This window comes from Anguilla anguilla, chromosome 5 (assembly GCF_013347855.1).
Source record: "Anguilla anguilla isolate fAngAng1 chromosome 5, fAngAng1.pri, whole genome shotgun sequence".
Taxonomy (NCBI): domain Eukaryota; kingdom Metazoa; phylum Chordata; class Actinopteri; order Anguilliformes; family Anguillidae; genus Anguilla; species Anguilla anguilla.
This window is the reverse complement of record NC_049205.1, coordinates 53879646-53887391: the sequence shown is the minus strand read 5'-3', so window position 1 is coordinate 53887391 and position 7746 is coordinate 53879646.

Sequence of the window (7746 nt, the reverse complement as noted above, 5' to 3'; positions counted from 1 at the left end):
TTATACGGCAATAAAAGTGTCATATCAGTCTTCTGGATGCCTATACTTAGCTATAATAGAAAACGTCTACTTTAACGTACAAGCTAAATTAATACCTAACGTGATTATCCACTGTCCTGTTTCTAGGATGGGATAATCTTGATTATACCAGTATTGACAAGTAGTGAAATAACTCCATGGTTTGACAGGTAAAAATATACAATTGGCCCGTTGACAATTGTTGAACAGTTCAAATTGTTCATACTTTTTATTCGTCAGAAAAAGTGTTTCATTCGTCAGAAAATGGTCCAAACCCTTGAGTATAAAGATTATTATAATTATTATTATTACTATTATTATTATTATTATTATGCCATTTATTTCCATTGCGAGTTATTAGATAACTTCATTTACTCTCAGTTTAGAACAAAAGAGTGTACGTGCAGAATAGGATACTTGTGCACCTCAGCTACAGTAGCCTACGTGTTTTAACACGTGCAGCTTTTGAGATCGCAGGGCGCGTCTAGTCGATGGACCCAAATGTGTGTCCTCATGCCCTCGTCATTCTGCCTGCATAATGCGTGTCCCGTAACCACGGCTCGCCTGACTGCGATTCACGGTGGTATTTCAGGTGAGTTATCAATGTAGATTCAATCGGGTATTAAATTCTATCCACCGTTGCTTCTTAAGCATTCATTACAGACACTAAATATTTGACAAGACCACCTATTTCCCACTCAGCTCGGATAATAGGCCCACAAGGAGCTATTAGAGGGTCCCTTACGGAAAAAACCCCCCAAAAACCACGTGTCCAAAAACCACATGTGAACACCCAACTTGTGAAGAGCACACATGTGAACTATACAAGTAATCCCACTTATAAAATGAGAATTAACATACACAGTAAAATGTTCAGTGTTAACTCAAATCAAACTAATTAACTTTCTAACAGAATACAATAATCTCACTTTGGACCAGAGTTTACTGTGCATGTTACTTAAAGACATACGTTTTGTTTTTACGTGAAAATGTGAAAAATGTTTCATGCCACATTTTATTTTCAAGTGGAATTTTCATTCAAATGTGAAAATAAGCCAATAATGTCCAAAAATGTCCAGTACAAATGTTAAATTAATATGTGAAATTGTAATTTTCACATGTGAAAAGGCAAATTTCACATGTTTTTTCATTTGTTTCTTTTTTGTAAGGGGTAACAAACAAAATGTACTGTAATTTGCAATTACTTTGCTTTAGCTGACCACCGCCTCAGCCCCCTTGAACTGACCAAACTGGACATATCTGCATTCTTCAATTTCCAGTAATGCTTGGTTTATTTTGCATAAAAGCATAAAAGTTCAGTAATTACTGTTGTTATATTTTGCAACAAACATGCCTATGTGTTTTTCTTTTCAATTTTAGACAGTAATTATACGGCCCCAATAAAACGTCCACACGTGCAGTAACTATAGCAACGATCAAGAACTATATATTAATCTCTTCCAGTTTGTATTTCCTTTCAAGGAATGCAAAATAAATTAGATAAGCCTTTTTCATCTTATCACTGAATGAATATCCAAAGGCCATGTCACATTCTGAATGACTGTAGAATGGAATTATTACTGTCATTTTTTGTGGCAAAACTCTTTCGTCTTCTACCCTGAACTATCAAAACATTCGTCATAATATTGCCATTGCTTTGAATTAACTTATGCTAAAGTTATAATCCATTATCTCACAGAACAAAAGTTTCACATCTGAAACATCTGACAGTGCCAGAAAGCAGTATCCTGTGGGGAGTGATAATTATCCATTTCAGCTGTGATTGTCCACCCACACACCCAAAGGACAGGCTGTATGCTTTTGGAATCTCTTTCTTTTGTGTTTTGCCCAGGCCAAACTGAGAGCACCATCAGACTGCAAATAAACATTTCACATTTCTCAGGGTTTTCTCTCTGGAGAAATATAGAATTGAAAGGTCAGTTTGGGCATAGCATGAGCTTAATAAGAGTCCCTTCCGCATCTTAAAAAAAGATGCGGAAGGGTCTTCTTTCAACCAGGTAGCATTTACTATCAGTAAAGGACAAGACACAAAATTTTAAAAATTCCTCTACCATCCATTAATGAAATACCCATTTTCTCCCAGACATTAGTAATACATCAATGAGAAACAAACTTTCCCTGAGGATATGCATAGATTTCTGCCTACGGGTGAGGAATTGGCTAAGCATGATTTGCAAATGCCTGTGAGATAACATTATGAGAGGAATGCAGTTTCCATTAGAAGAAAAAAAAGAAAAAAAAAGAAATACCAACACACTTACGAAAAGCCTAATATGAAATGCTCATGGAAATTAGCATTGTGATGAGATTAGTATGGTTTCTGCAATTTGATGTGCTGCATATAGCAGGCCCTTCATTCTGTTTGAGCATGATTATATTATGTTCATAACTCATATGTGAACATGTGTATTTGTGTGTATATATCAATGTGTGTGTGTGTGTGTGTGTGTGTGTGCATGAGAGAGAAATGTTTGCATGTATTCTCCCTATTTGAGTAAGCTCTGTAATTAATCAAAAGGGCTCAGAAGTGGTCATGTGCAGCAGAACAGCTAAAGTACCTATAAAAAGCAATACCAGGTCAGGGAATACAGAAGAGCACAGCAAGGTGTTTTGAGTGGTAAAGTGGTGATGTTGCTTTATGATGTTAGCGGTTAGTGACACAGGACAGGACAGAGTGGCCTACACAAATGTGCTACTGGAGAACATTAGTGACACAGGACAGGACGGAGTGGCCTACGCAACTGTGCTACTGGAGAACATTAGTGACACAGGGCAGGACAGAGTGGCCTACACAACTGTGCTACTGGAGAACATTAGTAGCACAGGACAGGACAGAGTGGCCTACACAACTGTGCTACTGGAGAACATAAGTGACACAGGACAGGACAGAGTGGCCTGCACAGCTGTGCTACTGAAGAACATTAGTGACACAGGGCAGGACAGAGTGGCCTACACAACTGTGCTACTGGAGAACATAAGTGACACAGGACAGGACAGAGTGGCCTGCACAGCTGTGCTACTGGAGAACATTAGTGACACAGGAAAGGACAGACAGGATGGGGTGCCCCCCTCGCATGTTTGTTTGCTTGTTTTGGTAGCAGGGTGTGCATGCCCCAATACTCAGCTCACACCCAGTGGAATGGGAAAATATGGATACCGAAACTGTGATTTGTCACCGCTGCCTCATTCAGTCTAAACCACAGTGCTCTTTGTCCTCAAGCTTTAATTAGTGAAGTGTTTATCCTTTTAACACTGGCGCATTGGGAGTTTGGAAGACACAGACATACATTCAAGAAGTTCATTATGTTGAGCATGAATACCCCCTAGCTGGTGGTTGCCTTGTTCAGAAGAGTTAACAATGAAGTATTTTTTAAGAAAATGTAGAAAAAAACTGAAATGCTTGCCCAACTAGAAATATAAAATTGGTGTGAAATGGTCACATTATTTTCCTTTAGCATAGCTACAGAAGAAAAGCAATTTTTTTTCTGGGAAAAGAGACTTTCTAGGCAGAGCTGCAATGCAGGTCTCCTTATGTCCATGCCCTAGGCGTATGCAGTTGGGCCTTTCAAGTTGTTTAAATCTGGCGTTTGATGCACTTAACAAAAGATGGCCGCTGCGCTAGCCCGGACTTAAACAATGGAGCCAGTGTGTGGTCATCTGGCCTGTACTGCCAGTCAAACGCTCAGTCAAAACAAATTAGTGCTCCCCTGCTCGTGGAAGGCACTCTGAGGCAAGCCTTCCATCTGTGGGTCTTCAGGGGGAAAAGGCTTGTGTTTCTGGGAGCACAAGCACAACAAAATTGCCACTTTAATCAACCCATCTGGCTTTGGTGCAGCAAATTTCAATGAAAAAAAAAAAATCGCTTCAATCAATTTCCACTGCCATCCTGTAATACCACCATTAATATTCTGGGCCATTTATTTATTTTATTTTTTTGTTTTTACTGTAGTTATTTTCGGTGGAGCTGACAGGATTACTCGAATGAGTGAGCTGCAGTAAAAGATTGACTGTCAGAGTAACTTGCATTGCAAAATTTATTCTTTTAAAAATCCTCTCTTTCTACATCGTACTGTACTTTCTGAGAGACGTCCTGAATTTGCATTTGTGGTTGCCCGCGTGTTGCTTCGGGATCCCACAGATGCTCGCCTCAGCCCTCCTGCCTGTGGCTCAAAGGGGAAATATGGAAGCAGCTAATTGGTGCTAAATTTATTGTAATTATATGCATGCACTTGTCATGAACAGAATGTCTTCTCCAAGGTGTCAAAGTGTAACTGTGAAATAAGTGCAAAACTACTACTACGTGTCAGCGTGTGACTCATCCTGTACAGTGTTGGAGGGAATTAGTTGTGTGATCTGATCCAGTCATGTGGTGAGCAAGGCCTTGTTTAAAGACGAGCTCGTTAAGACTAATTGGACTTTGTTAGGGAATCCCCCTGGAATTGATGAGCATAGAACATCATTGGAGGTCAAATTAACAACATGGTTACAGGTCATCTTTTTTGAAGGAGGGAGGCCAAATTGGTTGCTGTCCTATGATTCTTGACATTAGCTCAGCCTTTGACCCTTAAACTCTTCACTGAAATAATAATAATAATAATAATAATAATAATAATAATAATAATAATAACAATAATGTATTTGGCACCTTTTAGCATACTCAAGATGACCTTTATGTCAACATTACACTAATGTTGCAGACAGTTGCACATAAAGGTGTCATGAGATTGCTAAAACATGTGTACTGCACATTTACGACAGCTTACCAATAATAAAGAGGAAAAAAGAAAGTAATAACTATATAAAAGTGAAAGTTGAAAATGAATGGAAAGGTTATGCCATCTTCATGAGAATTCTTGTGTACAGGAGAGTTTTTAGTTGCTGCTGGGTAGTGGATTTAGGAAGAGATTCGCAAAGTTTTGCTATTGCATGGGAGAATACCTGATCGCCAAGAGTAGTGATAACATGGACGATAATAAGAAGTATGGCAGAGTGAGTGAGTGACTGGAACAGAAGAGGCTAAGTGAGGTTGACTGGGTCTAAATCCAGGAAGATCCAAATAATGCTATCGATATTAACAGAACTTATCTCACTCAATACACTGCGCATTAATGTTAAATATCTAAGCACAATGAACTATACTATACTGACAGTAAATTTGCAACATAATGCAATGCCTGTCAACAGTCGATATCTGTCAGACGTGACTGTTAATGTTTTATAATCTTTAGGAAGGTACACTGGCATAGAGCAACACTGGTTGTGAATTCATGCGTTCAGTAGGGTCAGTAACTGACCGTATTTCGTAACGGTTTTTAACAACGACATAGTAAATGAGGCAAACTCACTCATGAGAGTGTAATAGGATATATTTGTATGCATATCATCCTTTAGCGATACAATAATTGCCATCCAAAGACAAGAATGGCCAGTAGCAGCAGAGTGATTTATGGGGGACTGTGTACAGGTCAAACATACAAAGAGCTCCTTGTCAGGTTAATGTCATAAGAGAGTCAGAAATAAATATTAAAATTCTGAATAATCAATCCTTTTGTGGTGTCTGATCACTGTGGTGTAACTGATCTCTTTGGAGAAATTGATTACTTCTGTAAAACGTTATTTTACGCTAAGTGTAATCAAACACTTTGGCATAAATGATCGGTTTGGAATAACGGATCACTGAACAGCAATTGATTACTTTGAAGCAGGGGTGTCCAATCTTATCCAAAAAGTATCAAAATCTTGATTGAAGACCATTATTAGTTAATTACTTGAATCAGGTGTCATAGTGCTGGGCTAAAACAAAAACCTGCACCCACACTGGCCCCTTTTCGGATAAGATTGGACAACCCCTGCTTTGAAGTAACCGAGGGCAACAAAAGCCAGTCTGAAAGGCAGATGAACAGGAGTTAAAAAACGAGCCCAAGTGCATCTGTACCCTCGCAGTTAAACACCTGTTTTTCGATGGAGTGTTAGGACATTAGCAGGGAGCAGCGAATCACATGCGCTGCTGCCTCTGCAGCCTGTGCTCTCGCTCAGCGGTGACGATGTGTATGACTCTCCCCCGCCCCCTGCAGTAATCTGATCATTAGAGATAAGAGCTTTCTTCAGCGAGCAGCATCTCTCGCACACAAAGGTCATGCGCAGGCCTCGCTTGAAAACAAAGCTGACAGCATTTGTGCGAGTGCGTAGTATTCATTCTCAAATGTAAAAAAAAAAAAAATTGCACTTTAATGATCATTCAGTGGAATCCACCGAAATGACTCAAATTGTAAAATCGATTTCCCGAAATGTATGCGACACAAATATCCCCACCCCTGTTCAGTTCAGTGCATTGTACACCCTCATGTGAAACAGCTCAAAGATCCACCATAATGTTTCACCATGGGTATGATGTTCTTTTCAACATAACTGTCTTCATTTTTATGCCAACCTGCTTGCTGGTGTTCCTTGGCAAAAAGGTAAATTTTGGTCTCACATAACCATAACACCTGATCCCAGTCATTCCAATCCAAACTCTAGATGCTAATCTTTGTTGATTGCTCCAGTACAATTTTTTTTGTGGCAATTCTCCCAAACAGCCAATTGACAAGGAGGTGGCATATGTACAAAGACACAACCAAGTTTAATAGATTATCAACTATGATAATCCTTGGATTTCATGTTTTTATTTTTTTCCTTCGGACGAGAGGTTTTAGTACAGGCAATATGTAAGCAGTAAATGTGAACTTAAGACACTTCAATGTCTTCTATGGCAGTGTGGGAGCAAACCAGCCATAATAATTTTAATGGCAGATCAATGGGATCAGTGCTCTCTGCATTTCCTGAAACTGTCTTCCAGTCTGACCCAGACTAACCCATGTTTGATTAGTTACCTTGAAAATCTAATTCATGTACTGCCTGCAAGCTGAGGAGATATTCACAAATAAAAATACTTAATAAATAAATAAAAATAAAATAAAAAAGCAACACAAAGAATTAAAAAATGTTTCCTAAGAGGGATATGCTCCTGAACACAGGTGATACTTTTGAAAAGATTAAAGTCATAAAGTCTTTCATTTCTGATGATACACATTCATCTAAGAGTAGCTTCAATTATCACATGTTGCTAAGTCAGAAGAAAAACAAAAGGATAACAAAATTCCAGAAATAAGTTGCTGCAAGATTATGGAAGCTCTTGTAAGAAGTTCCACAGTACAGTACATCAAAGTAAAAGAAGGCCTTGTATTCATTAAGGTTGCAATTTTTTTTTCTTTTTCTTTTTATTAATCACAGAAACAGGAACCCCAAATGGCTGTTCTAGAATTTTACGGAACAGATCATAAAAAATTAAAATACACACACTTTCACTTTCACTTTTGGGATTTATAATTTCTCTTTTTTTGCATGTCAGGCATCTCAATGATCTGAAAGTCTCAAAGGCTCAAATGAAACTGCAGTTTCACAGCAGCTAGGGAGAGGGTTTGTGGGGAGTGGGACTTTACAGTTTCATATCTCTTGCTATTGCTGTACCCTTGATAAAGGTGTTTAAGGATAACCATGTCCACCTGTAATAGTACAAGATTTAAAATGGGGTCAGGTATGATTTCGAAGATGCTCTGCTAGGAACCCAAACCATTGCAATTGAGAAAAGCATTGTGAACAATCCACATCATTGATTCGATGCTCCCTCGTTATCTTCACCTGTTCGCATCTGCTGTGAAATCTCCC